The sequence below is a fragment of the Bos indicus genome, chromosome 19 (genome assembly GCF_029378745.1).
Source record: "Bos indicus isolate NIAB-ARS_2022 breed Sahiwal x Tharparkar chromosome 19, NIAB-ARS_B.indTharparkar_mat_pri_1.0, whole genome shotgun sequence".
Classification (NCBI taxonomy): Eukaryota; Metazoa; Chordata; class Mammalia; order Artiodactyla; family Bovidae; genus Bos; species Bos indicus.
In genome coordinates, this window is record NC_091778.1 from 26,830,495 (window position 1) to 26,843,631 (window position 13,137).

At 47.4% G+C, this 13,137-nt stretch overlaps 1 long non-coding RNA gene across 2 annotated transcripts; it reads right to left on the bottom strand.

The window, feature by feature from the left end:
• Positions 1–2,437: 2,437 nt before the first annotated feature.
• Positions 2,438–3,050, bottom strand: LOC139177757 (uncharacterized). 2 transcript variants are annotated; one of them, XR_011562247.1, is made up of 2 exons: positions 2,858–3,050; positions 2,438–2,719 (listed from the first exon to the last, which is right to left on the bottom strand). It is a non-coding gene; the product is annotated as an uncharacterized lncRNA (long non-coding RNA). The 2 variants fall into 2 exon arrangements; XR_011562246.1 differs by having other exon boundaries at positions 2,816–3,050.
• Between the last annotated feature and the right edge of the window lie 10,087 nt (positions 3,051–13,137).

A 13,137-nucleotide genomic window follows, 5' to 3' on the forward strand; every position in this document is an offset into this window, starting at 1 on the left:
ACATTGTTTTGCAAAGAATGTTTGCTCATTAATTAGAATGGCTAAATGCATGAGTTAAGCAGGGCTGGGGGCTCTTGGAGAGACAAGGAAGCCTTCTCCTCTCTCCTCTGAGGCTCTTCTCTGCAGAGGTGGGAATAGTCTTTGCCCAGGAGCGTTGTCTATGCCTTGAGTCTTCCCTGGCTGCCCTGATGCCTCTGTGCTCATTTGCAAAAGTGTCCAGGGATGACCTGGAGGCAGGAGAGCCAGGCCTGACTCTGTCACTGATAAGCCAAGTGCTCTTGGTGGAGTTTCTGCCCTGGGCCTGGGGCCTCAGTCTTCCCATCTGCATAATGGTGGGAGCATCTGTACCCAATGTCTGCTGGATCTGACTCTTGGTTCAACTGGATCTACATTTCCACTGCTAGCCACGGAGAATGCCTGCTTTGCCATTGGTCCCCATCTCTGTAGGCTTACAGCATCTTTGAGGCCCCTCTCTCTTCTGGATGCCCAGTTCTGGCCAGTTGGTAACTATGATGTAAAACAAACAAACAAACAAAACAAGCTAAACTTAGAGAAGGGAGATGTTATTACCGAGAAAGACTATTGCAGTAGGAAAGGTTCTGAACTCAGAAATCTGTAAGCATCTCAAAAATCACATAGCAAAAGGTTTTTCTTTTATGGGGTGAAGTGGGAGCAAGCCAAGATAAGCATGCTCTTTGAAGGGGAAGCTGGACAAATGAGGGGAAGTGACCAGTGGGGTGTGACAGGAAAGTGGTTAGCGATTCCCAGGAGAAACTGAAAATGTGGCGGAGTTCGGGGTGGCCTCAGGGGAGGGGATGTTCTGGTCTTTCTGATGCTTACTCTGGCTTGGGGCCAAGCAGAGGTCAGGGAAGGAGAGGAGTCTGCTTGAAGTGTGGTCAGGACAAGGCAAAGGGTAAACAAGGGGCAGGTGAGGACACGGGGTCAAGGTCAAAGCCAGTTTTTTTTAATTGGAATATAATTGCTTTACAATGTTGTCTTAGTTTCTGCTGTACAACAGTGTGAATCAGTCATGTGTATACATATATCCCCTCCCTCTTGAGCCTCCCTCCCACACCCCCATTCCTCCAGTCTAGGTCAACACAGCACTGAACTGAGCTTCCTGTGCTAAACACAAGGCCAGTTTCAGTGGTGATAGGATGGGAGCCAGACCAGTGTGGGCTAACCAGGGAATAGCAACTGTGGAGTGAGGACAGAGAGTGGGCACAGCTCTTAGAAGCTTTATTGTGAGGCGGAGCAGAGAGATGGGATGGGAGCTAGTGGGAGAGGTGAGACCAAAGAACAATGGTGGGTTTTTTCAGATGAGAAATCACGGAACATGTCTTCATGCTGTTACAATGATCCATCAGGAAGCGGGGCTGTGGGGACACCATCTGCCCTTGCCATGGGCTGTGGTCTCTGCTTGCTCCTTTCTGTCTCTTGTAACCATCTCCAAGGTGTACTTCCTCTGCCCCCGGGGTCCAGGGGACTCTTGCCACCCTGGACAGTACCCATCCCAGGATGGGGGAAAGCCTGCAGGACTCCCTGGGTGGGCGGCTCAGAACCCTGGACCTGCTGAACCTGCCAAGAGAACTGCAGGTACCGATGTTCCATCCACTGTGGGGTGATTGACCGCAAGAGCCCCCGGGCCTGGAGGCAGGAGTGCTGGGTTCTCCTTCCTGGTTCTGCTGCTAGCTAGCTAGCTGTGTGACCTTGAGCTGGTTGCTTCTCCACTCCAGCAGGGTGTGAACTAGCTCCCTTCAGAGCCCAGCTCTTGCTGCCCCATCCCCCGAAGTGTGACCCTGGATGTCCACAGCCCTCCAGCCTTCTTCTGTGCTATTGTTCACATTCTTCTCCTTAATTTCCCTACCACCCCAGCCTTCCCTTTGCTTCTTGTCCAACTTTGGTCCACCGCCCCTCAAAACCTCCCCTGAGAGCATCCCAGGGTGGCCAAGCCTGTGCCTTCCCTCAGCTCAGAATGGCTCCCACTGCCACCCTCTCCTCCCCTGGCAAGGCAGAGTGAGTCCACATCTGCCTCCAAGGGGAGTCGGGACTTGGGTGCCTGGAACAGGGGGTGGACCCAGAATCTTTCCCTTCTGTTCCATAGGAATTGAGACCTGCACACAAGTGACGCTCCAGGAGCACCTGGCTTCTTGTGAGCATCCCAGGGCAGAGCCGACAAACTTTGCACCCGCAGAACCAAAACCTTTTCCAATGGGGAGCCAGGGCCACCTTTCCCTTTCCTCCTACACACACTCACCCTCCTCTCTGCTCAGCATCTGGGTCTCATTCAATTTGATATGTGAGAAATGAAACAACACACCGAGGGGCAGTGAAGGGGACCTTGCCCCCCACCCAGTCTGAGACAGAAGACAGCTCCCCAAATTCTACATATCTGCAAGCTTCCAGTTACTTAAAATAAAATGCACACTTAACTCTCTCGATTGTAGATGTCTGAATTCTCTATTTCAAGCTTGAGAGGAGAGGAGATTATCTTACAGGAAGACAGTGTGATGTGTAAAAGAGACGTGGGATTTAGAATCACGGTGGAGTTTCCTTCGGAATTTGTGCCTTGCCCGTTCCCAGCTGTGTGTTACTGTTGTTGTTTCGTTGCCAAGTCACGTCCGACTCTTTGGGCCCCGTGGACTGTAACCCTCCAGGCTTCTCTGTCCTTGGGATTTCTTAGGCAATTTCTTCATCTTCTCTGTGCCTCGGTTTCCATCTGTAAAATGGGGGTATTAGTAATCACCCCTATTCACCTGCCTCAAAAATTTGGCATGAGATTCAAGCAAAAGGTCTGTGGGACCATGCTGAATACCTGTGTCCATGGGAGTGGGGGGTGAAGGGTTCCTCAGCTCACCTGGAGCTGCTGCTCACAGCAGGGCTGAGTGGCGTTTTCCCAGATGTCATGGCGCTGTGCAGGGCTCCATTTCCAGCCTGGATCCTGGTGAGGTGGTAACTGTTCTGGCTAATTGGAGCAGAACAGACATCTCCCCTGGCACAGCAGAAAGAAAGTAATCAGAGAGAGCACCATGGGGGTGGACTACAGCAGACGCAGGGTGTCAAGGGAGTGTAGAAGGGACTGGAACAGCCCCTGGGAACACTGCCACGTCTCTAGAGGGAGGTGGGGACTAGAAGTGGACATAGGATAATAGTGACATCGGATATCTATCATTTTCAATTACTCCTCTGGTCTTTACAAGTTTTTCTTTTTAAATTTCAGAATCACTCTCACAGCTGCTTGGCACTGCCTCTTTCATGACGGCCTTTGAAACCCAGGTGCCTGGAAAGGCAGAAAGAATTCTGTCTGAAAACATCTTTCATCTGCCTATGTTTGCTGTGGTCATCGCACAGCTAGAAGCAATGCTCAAGCCTTTGGAAACTAAAACGTAGCTTCCTGAAATGATGACTTGATCAAGTTACACAGAGGTTGGAAGTGAGAGGCCTGGATTGAAATTCCAGCTCTGTCACCAGGGGCAATTTTCATTATTCATTCTGCATAAAGCCCAAAATGCAAGGTGCAAAATCATCTAAATAGTTATCCTCAAATAATTGGATAACAATCAAACATTTTTTTAAGTATAATTTAAGAATCAAAGGATTCTTCAATAGGATAAAGCATTCCTATTTTGAATCAAAAAATCAGCACTGATAAAGTAAGTTCAAAATTAGGAACAGGGACTTCCCTGGCAGTCTAGTGGTTAAGATTTTGTGTTTCCAATGCAGGAGGTTCAGATTCAATCCCTGATCAGGGAACTAAAAGCCTGCATACTTCGAGGTGAAGCCAAAAAATAAATAAAAAATAAAGGTAAAAAACAAAATTAGAAACAAAAATGAATTCCTGTTTTCATCACACTGATAATTAATGAAAAGTTAACTGACATCCTACCAAGTTCCTCAGAAGGTTTAGAGGAGTTCCACTTGATATTTTTTGAACATCCTCATCAATTCAGTAAGGCAAGATAAACCAGAGGAAAAAGTGGTATCGCAAGAACATTTGTATGGATGGTGGCTACAAAAAGATCAGTAAAAATTTATGAATTAAGTTTAGAGAGGAAGATGAATGCAGACTATATGCATAAGAGTGATGATTTTCCTGAATGCTAGCAAAAGCTAGAAAATACAATGAAAACATCCATTTATAACAGAAACATGTAATCTAACATACTTAGGAATAAACATAATATATGCTTGACCTTTATAAAGAAAATTGCAAATTCTTTGAGCTGGGGACAGGGTGAGAGGTATCACGTAATTCAAGACAAGCACACTGGCTATTGTGGAAATGTCTCACCATCTTCGGTTAATGTACAAACATAAACCGCCTCAAATCAATCCCAACAGTGTTTTTCTGAATGCAAAAGATTCTGGAGAAACAAGAGAAGGATTTCAAAGGATATTCTTAAAAATAAAAAAAGCAAATCGCAAGACTAACTGGTTCATCATTAGAACACTTTATAAAATAATCATTTAAAAAGTAATTAAAAATGAATGACATTGGGAAGCTGGGTAGCATTAAAGAATTTTAATTTAGAGCTCCCCCTTATACCAAGATAGACTACAGATGGATTAAAGTGTTCTCTTTTGGGAAAAAAAACAGAAAAGTTAGCACAAAAATGAAATATTTATTTTCTTTCAAAGACCACTCTCAGCTTTGAAGCAATGGAAGAAACTGGGAAGGAAAAGACTGACTGATGACAGCAAGAAAAGAATAAAAAACTCTCCAATGTTAAAAAACGCAACACAAAAAAAAATAAAAATAAAAAATAAAAAACGCAACAAAATGAGAAGATGTTTGATGAAAGGCAGTTGCCCCTGCTGCAAGAAACGGGATAGCTATACCATATGAAGGGTCCATTAACATTTATATGAGACAAATATTACAATTCTGCTTAAATATGTTACCTTGTTGTTGTTGTTTAGCCACTAAGTCAAGTCCGACTCTTTTGTGACCCCATGGGCCATATATAGCCTAGCAGGCTCCTCTGTCCATAGGATTTCCCAGGCAAGCATACTGGAGTGTGTGAGTCGCTGCCATTTCCTTCTCCAGGGGATCTTCCCAAGCCAGTAATGGGATTATTTAAATCAGGGAGAATCTATAGTGTATCATTTTATGCAGTTGTCAATTATGAAGAATGTTTATTATGTGCTGCTAAGTGGATCAGAACCCCTTCTGTAACACAAAGAGACACACGTATCATAAGTGCATTGAAAGAAAAGTGTGTCTCTATGGATACACTGAAGGGGATACAGATGTTTTCATGTGTCTTGGGTGTTGTTGTTTAGTCCCAAGTCATGTCTAACTCTTTGCCACCCCCATGGACTGTAGCCAGCCAGGCTCATCTGTCCATCAGATTTTTCAGGCAGGAATACTGGAGAGGATTGCTATTTCCTTCTGCAGCAGATCTTCCCAACCAGGGATAAACCCGCGTCTCCTGCCTTGTTGGTGGATTCTTTACTAGCTGAGCCAACTGGGAGGCCTAGGTTGTTACTGTTGTTTTAATTTTTAAAAGTTGGGGGACATCCTTCCAGGTCTGTGAGAACCACATCACAAGCTCTCCCTCAACCACGGCCCCTTCTCTTGCTGGAGTCTGTGCCCCTGGGGTCAGCCTGGATGCCCAGTTCCTTGAGTTTAAACCAGACTTCGCTTCTTTGAAACAAGAGGATATCTACACCTTCTGGATGTGAACAACCAGATCAGCAGCCAGCAGCTTCCCATTTAGCAGCTCTGAGGCCTGGTTGCAAGGTGGGGAGGCTTGCCATCTCTGCAACACCAGCCTCCCAAGCGGCAGGACCTAACCAACCTCCCAGACAACTTATGACTGTGGTTCCCAAACTGACAGCTTCAGCCTGGTGACGGGGGCTATCTATACGAGAGCGTCTCAGCCGTGAGGCCAGAGCCTCTGACCCTAGAGCCAGCACAAGAAGTTCTGGAGCCCAACCTAGACCTTCTGCCCCAAACTCGGTCCCCTCCAAGTCCCGGGAAGGGACAGGTACCCAGAGCTTGTACAGGGAGCCAGGAGCCCACAGCCCGCTGCCCACAGGCCATCCAGGGGAATCAGGCCACCCCAGAGAGCCAAGCTTTCTAGATCCTGGGTCCCTGCCCTAAAGGGAACCCCGCCCTACCCCTCCCACCCCATGCCTGTAGGCCTGGGAGCTCTGGGCTCTGCTCTGAACTGCGCCTCGCTCCTCCCAGGCCAAGAACCACTTAGGTGTATGTGCACATGCGTGGCTGGATTCTTATTTCTTCTCTCTTTTCATGCTATGTGAGTTTATCGATTGTCTCCTCTGTCCTGGTTTCTGCGGGGCTTGCCCTCGGGGTCTCAACCATTAACTCAGAGCTTGTAGCTCCTGTCACTCCTTCTCCAAGACTGTTTATAGTGTGGGGGACCCATTGTTAGGAGTAATAATAAGGATAAAGGAATAACCCCAGCAGATGACAGTGCTTTACAGAATCCTTCCACACACGCTTATCGTCTGTGCCCTTCATTTTTTTTTTAATCCTTTTTTTTTAATTGGGGTATAGTTGCTTTACAATGTTGTGCTATTTTCTGCTGTATGACAAAGTGAATCAGCTATGCATGCATGCATGCTCAGTCGCTTCAGTTGTGTCTGATTCTTTGCAACCCTATGGACTGTAGCCCGCCCAGCTTCTTTGTCCAGGGGATTCTCCAGGCAAGAATAACGGAGTGGGTTGCTGTTTTCTCCTCCAGGGGATATTCCTGAGCCAGGGATCGAACCTGCATCTGCTGCATTGCAGGTGCATTTGTTACTGCTGAGCCATCCGAGGAAGCCCGAAATCAGCTATCCGCATAGGTATGTCCCCTCCCTCTTGAAGGATAATCTCAGCTCTGAGCTCTCCTTAATTCTGACATTGACTGCATCCCTGGTTTCCACACATAATTTCACCCCACCAATTATGTCATGATTTTTATAGATTTGTGAGAACATAGGGAGAGGTCACACAGGATGAGGCGTTTTGCTGGAAATTTCATGGTGGGTGTGTTTCTTTGGTTTCCACCCTGGGTGTGAATCAAAGCCTCCTCCTCACCCAAGGGGGCTTCTCCCGGGAGTGGGCTCTCAGGCCAGCAGCCGGGATGGTAGTTTGTTATCCCAGAAGCGAGGGGCTCTCATTTCATTTATACTGTAATAAACTCTTATTGATTTTAATAAAATTGAAAAATCTCTTTGTGAATGAAAACCCTGGGGTCCCACCCACATCTGCTGACTTGCTGCATTTTCTCCACACCGTGGACATCATGATTCATGCCCGGGCACCCCCGCGGTCGGGGGCTGATTTCCCTGGCAGAATAAATGGGAACCATAAAAGTCACACAGTCAAGGACCTCCCAGGAGCCCTCTGTGGTCCTGGCTGGGAGGGAGGAAAGTCTCCCAGTGGGGTAGTCAGAGAGGCCAGAACAGTTCAAGGCAGCCTGGGGAGAGGGCAGGAGAACCAGCTATCACTCCATCCATGATGGCTTGGTCCCCAGGCCCCACGGCTCTGCTGAGCTTCATGTAGCGCCTTCCCTGGGTCCCCACCTTCTCTGGGGCTGGGGACTGCCTGTCTCAAATGGAACTCCTCATGTCCCCAAGTGAGACCATCACTCACAGGGGTCTTCAGTCTGGAAAAAAAGCGCCACATCACCCTTGACTCTCGTTCCTGCTCCTCGGAGGGCCTGCAGTGCTCTGCACACCCCTCTACCACCTTTTGTATACTGTGGCCTCTGTCCAGAAGGGACTCTCCTCCCCCTACTGCCCCTTTACTCTTCTCTGTCTAGGGTTCACGCTCCAGCTCTTTCTACAAATGCTTCAACCCTGGCATTTGCTGCTGCCTTCTCTGTGTTCTCATGGACCCTGAATGTACCTCTCTTACTATTTTCAAGGGTGACACTTCTATTGCATAGACTGTCACACTGTCAAGCCCTTTATTACTTAATCTTTATAACAACCTTGGGGGGGTAGGTATTATTATCATGTCCTCTTTCACAGATAAGGAACAGGCCCAGAGAGGTTAAGGAACATGCCAAAGGTCACACAGTGAGGAAGTGACAGAGTTGCAGCTTGAACCCTGGCAGCCTGGCTTCTGGGTCTGGGTTTGCAATCCCTAGACCTCCATTCTAAGATTTATCCTACTTATTTCCCTCAGATGTGAGGTTGCCAAGGTCTGAGGTCATGTGTCCTTCATTCTCATGTCCAGTGGGAAAGAGAGCACTTGGCCTGAACACTTATTGTCAGCAGGGCTCCCCATTGCTCCCCTCCGTGGGTGGTGCCAGGGCAACTGTATCCGTCCTAAACACCATCATCTCTTGTCTGTGTGCATGCTAAGTCACTTCAGTCATGTCTGACTTTTTGAGACCCCATGGACTGTAGCCCGCCAGGCTCCTCTGTCCATGGGACTGTCCAGACAAGAATACTGGTGTGGGTTGCCATGCCCTCCTCCAGGGGATCTTTCTGATCCAGGGATCAAATCCACTTTTCGTACGTCTCCTGCATTGGCAGGTATCTGGTAAGCTCTCATCTCTTGTCTATAGCCTCCTAAATGGTACTCCTGTTTTCATTCTAATGGAAGCACTGCACCCTCCCTGGCCCTGTTTGAGCGTGAACTTTGAAAAAAAATATATCAAATTCCATGTCTTTCTTTCTCAAAAACCCTCCCATGGCTTCTGAGACTCCACCATGAACTGAAAGACCCTCCATTCTCTGGCCTCAACTCTGAAACACTCTTCCTCTTTTTAAGTCTCAGGCCCACTGATCTCCAGGCAATTCCTAGCACACACTTAAGGGCCTTTGTACCTTCTATTCTCTCTCCTGGAACATCCTTACTTAGACCTTCACTTCTTTCAAGTCTCTGATCAAATGTCACCTCCTTAGAGATCCTTTCCCTTCCCATCTTATTAAAAAGTACTCTGTTCATTTCTTTTCCCCTTATTCCAAGGGGATACCTGGGTTTCACTTTCAGCTACCCACTGGGAAGGAAATGTTTGTTTCTTCCCTATCTTCATTCTCATTATCCATTTTCCTTATTTCTTTTAGAAACTGAGTTCTCTCTGAAATTTAATCTGGCCACTCAGGTAGAGACTTCATTTCTCTGACTCCCTTGCAGCTAGGTGAGTCCATAAGGCTGAGCTTGGGCTGATGGGCTGCGTGTGGAAGTGATGAGTGTCACTCTGGTGTGTCCACTTGCCCTGGTCTTTTGTGCTCTCTTTTCCCATCTCACAGAATGTATTGTGGCTGGGAAGCTGAGCTAGCTTTGACCCTACAGAGAGGACTACATCCTGTGGAATGGCAGAGAAACAAAGTGGGAAGGTCCAGAGTTCCTGAATGATCTGTAGGACATAACTTTCCAGCAACCCAAGACTACCCACCTACCCCTGAGCTGTGATGACAAAATAGATTTCCATTTTATTTGGACCATTATATGTTGATGTCTCTTTGTTACAACAGCTCATTTGATATCCTAACCAATATAATAATTTACCAGCTGGGAGAACTTGGGCAAATTATTTAGCTCCTCCATGCTTCTGTGTCTTCATTACTAAATAGAGATAATAATACCGACTTCATGGTGTTGTTGGGAGAGTTCAGTGTATTAAGACATGAATGGGGCTTGTAATAAGCTCTCAATCCACATTGGCTGCTATTATTTATTCATTTTTATAACTTGTATTGCTACCTGGCATGATATAATGTATGTCCTTGCTTACTTGTTTTTTAAAATTTTTTATTGATTTGTTTATTTGTATTTTTGGCTGCACTGGGTCTTTGTTGCTTTGCATGGGCTCTCTCTAGCTGCAGTGAGTGGAGACTACTCTCTAGCTGTGGTGCACAGGCTTCTTATTGCAGTGGCTTCTCTTGTTGCAGAGCATAGGCTCTAGGCATGTGGGCTTCAGTAGTTGCAACTCATGGGGTCAGTAGTCGTGGCTCATGGGCTCTAGAGCACAGGCACAGTAGTTGTGGTTCACAGGCTTAGTTGCCCCACAGAATGCAGGATCTTCCTTGACCAAGGATCAAACCCAAGGTCCCTGCATTGCAAGGCAGACTCTTAACCATTGGACCACCAGGGAAGCCCTTACTTGTCTATTGACTATCTCCCTCCATTAGAATGTAAGCACCGTCATGCAGGGACCAGCCTGACTTTACCTCCAACTGTAGCCCCAGCTTTAGAACAATACCTTGTGCAGAGTAGAAACTCAACAACTGTTGTTAAATGAGTGAAAAGGGATGCGTGCTTGTATTCATTTTCTTATTCCTTTCCTTATTAATTAATTCATTCTACTCACTCCAACTCAAAAGCATGGTGCATTTTAGCTGCTCATACAACCATCTCATGAGGCTGCAATAAGCATACATTTCAGCTCAGTCCAGCTGAACTGAGCCACGAGGCTTCTGCCTTCTGCTTAAGTACAAACTGCCAGGACCTCTCACGGATGCTTTCTTCCCTCCCTATCCACCCTGACAGCTATGAACTCACAATTTCCTCCACTGATTTCATCATGAGATGGGAGACAAGCTGCATCCCAAAGCTTTATTGCTCTGCGGCAACCTCTCCTTGAACAAACCATCATCTTGCCTCCTCCCAGCCTTTTCCCTCTTCTTACTGTGTCCTGAGTGTCCCTGAAAAAAGGTTTTGGCTGTGCTGAATCTTGATTACTATGTGAGGCTTTTTTTAATTTATGGCAAGAGGGGGCTCCTCTTCCTTGAGGTGCTTAGGCTTATCATTGCAGTGGCTTCCCTTGCTGCAGAGCACAGGCTTTAGGACACCCAGGCTTCAGTAGCTGTGGTGCATGGGCTTAGTTGCCCCATGGCATGTGGGGTCTTCTCCGACCAGGAATCAAACTCATGTTGCCTGCATTGGCAGATGGATTCTTAACCACTGGACCACCAGAGAAGCCCCCTAGAAACTTCTACATTGTTAGAATCATGCACAACAAGAAGGCATTTAGCTATGTAATAAAAAACTATAAAAAAGAGAAATCCCTACTTGGCTTCCATAGAAAGAAGACCAGAGGGAATTGCTAATAGCTGGCAGTCTCAGCCACCTCTGCTCTATCCCCTCCTGGCTAGGTCATGGTCATTCAGGTGTCCTGGGCTGCTCACCCTCAGTCCCCACGTCCCTCGTCCCTCGTCCCTCTTTGTCCAGGTGGCCAGCCATAGGGTGCTGCATTGTAGGGCAGATGTGGAAGGTGGCAGCCTGCTAGAGACCAAAGCAGTCTGAGACAGAAGCCCCAGCTCCTCTGTAAGTGCTCTGACCTCCTGTCTGGAAGCACGTTGACTGCCCCATTCATTCACATAAACTGGCAGAATATTTTCGAATAAATCATGAGCATGACAGTTACATTCTCTAAACCACACTGGAAAAAGGATTATGGTATTTACTGTGGGGACAGGAAGATTGATTCTCACCCAGAAAATCTGCCAGGTTCTTGATTTAGGGAGCCGGTGATCAGCACAGGTTAGCTCTGATTGATATTGGCTTGCCTTTCCCATGGGTTCCTCTCACTCCAGGGGACACTTTGGGTGAGACAGCTTTGGGGTCATGACTGTCCTGCTGGTTCTTTGCAAGATGGCCCAGCAGGGTGATGGATATGGGCAGAGCTTACTGTCTCCCGCTATGCCCTCAACCCTGATCCCTACTCCAATGGCCTTGGCCACCTGCTGGATAAAACCCAGCTCCTAAGCCTGGAATTGCATAACCTCTTGGGTGGAGCCTGCGCCTCTACTGCAGCTCTCTCTCCTATCACCCCGCCCCACCATGCATGCTCTAATTGTGGTTTTCTCATGTTGTACTTTGCATATGACTGTCCCTTTCCTATGGTGAGGGGCTAGCATAGAAACCAGAGATCATCCTCGCCCTTGGACAGTTCAAAGTCTGGCCAAGGACACAGACTCATAATCAGTCCCACGTGTAGGCCCCATGACACACAGGGCTGATGTGTCCGAGGGTGAACACAGGGTGGGCCGAGGGAGCAAGGGAGAAGCACCATCAATACCTCACCGCCTCTGCCCTCTGTGTGCCCACAACGTCCTTGGGTCACCTTATCTCCTCTTCTTGTCCTTGTCACCCTACTCATCATTCATATATGCTACTTCTGTATTTCATCAGTGTTTAGCACATGGCCTGGGACATACTTGGGCTCTATACATGTGCACTGACCTGGACTGAATTATCGGTTGCCTTTGTCCTGGACTTAGTCCCCTTGGGAGTGAGCTTTTAGCTAACATGAGCTCCAGATACACTTGTTTATTCCTTCATACAGGAATCACTGAAGGGTCAGTGGACTGTGTAATCAAGGCAACTCATCTTTTAGGTCAGTGCAATTTCGAATTAGCCATGGACTTAGGTACTCTTGAGAACGTTCAAGAACAAGTCTTCTACCTACCCCTTGCATCTTGCAACAGGCTCCAAGTTTCCGCATTTCCACTTGACACCTGCCCTTCCAAGCCTACTTTCCCTAACCAGATTGCTTTTGGTTTGGATTTGGCTTCTGCCTATAAACCTGCTTTTATCCTGGGATCCCTTCGGCTCTGCCTCCAACTCCCTGTGGCTTTTCTTCCAGCCAGTCTTCTATGGGAGATGTTACCAGGATCCACCAAAAGGCAGCCAGTATCAAGGGCTCCATGAGGCTCTGAAAAGAGGGTAAAATACAGGCTCACACCCAGTTCTACCATTTATTGGCAAGGTGAGCTCAGGCAAATCATTATGTCTCTGAGTCTTAGTTTGAGGTATAATAGCTAACTTTGCATGGATGCTGTGAAGTACTCATATCAAGATAACTTATCTCTGTTTGGTGACCTTGAAAAGTCACCCCTTGATTAATACCACAGTTACCACTGCAAACCTCTACCTACTGGACCTCTCTGCATCTGGGAGACCCTGTGATGCTCGTTTGCGTGTCTTAAACGCTGTGCCCAGCTGTCCCTCGGCTGTCTTGTCTGTGATGGCTCAGGGGGGCCTTTGCTGTTCATGGGCCCCACTGTTTTCTGCCAGGGACTCCCTCAGGTGCAACCTGTGCTCCAGCCTTTTGTCATCCCAAAGCCAAACGCAAGCACAAGGTGGTCCTTCTCTTAACTCTTTACAGCCCAGTCTAGAAGAAGCTTCAACTTCAGATAACACGTTCCTAAAGGTTCCAGGTTCATAGA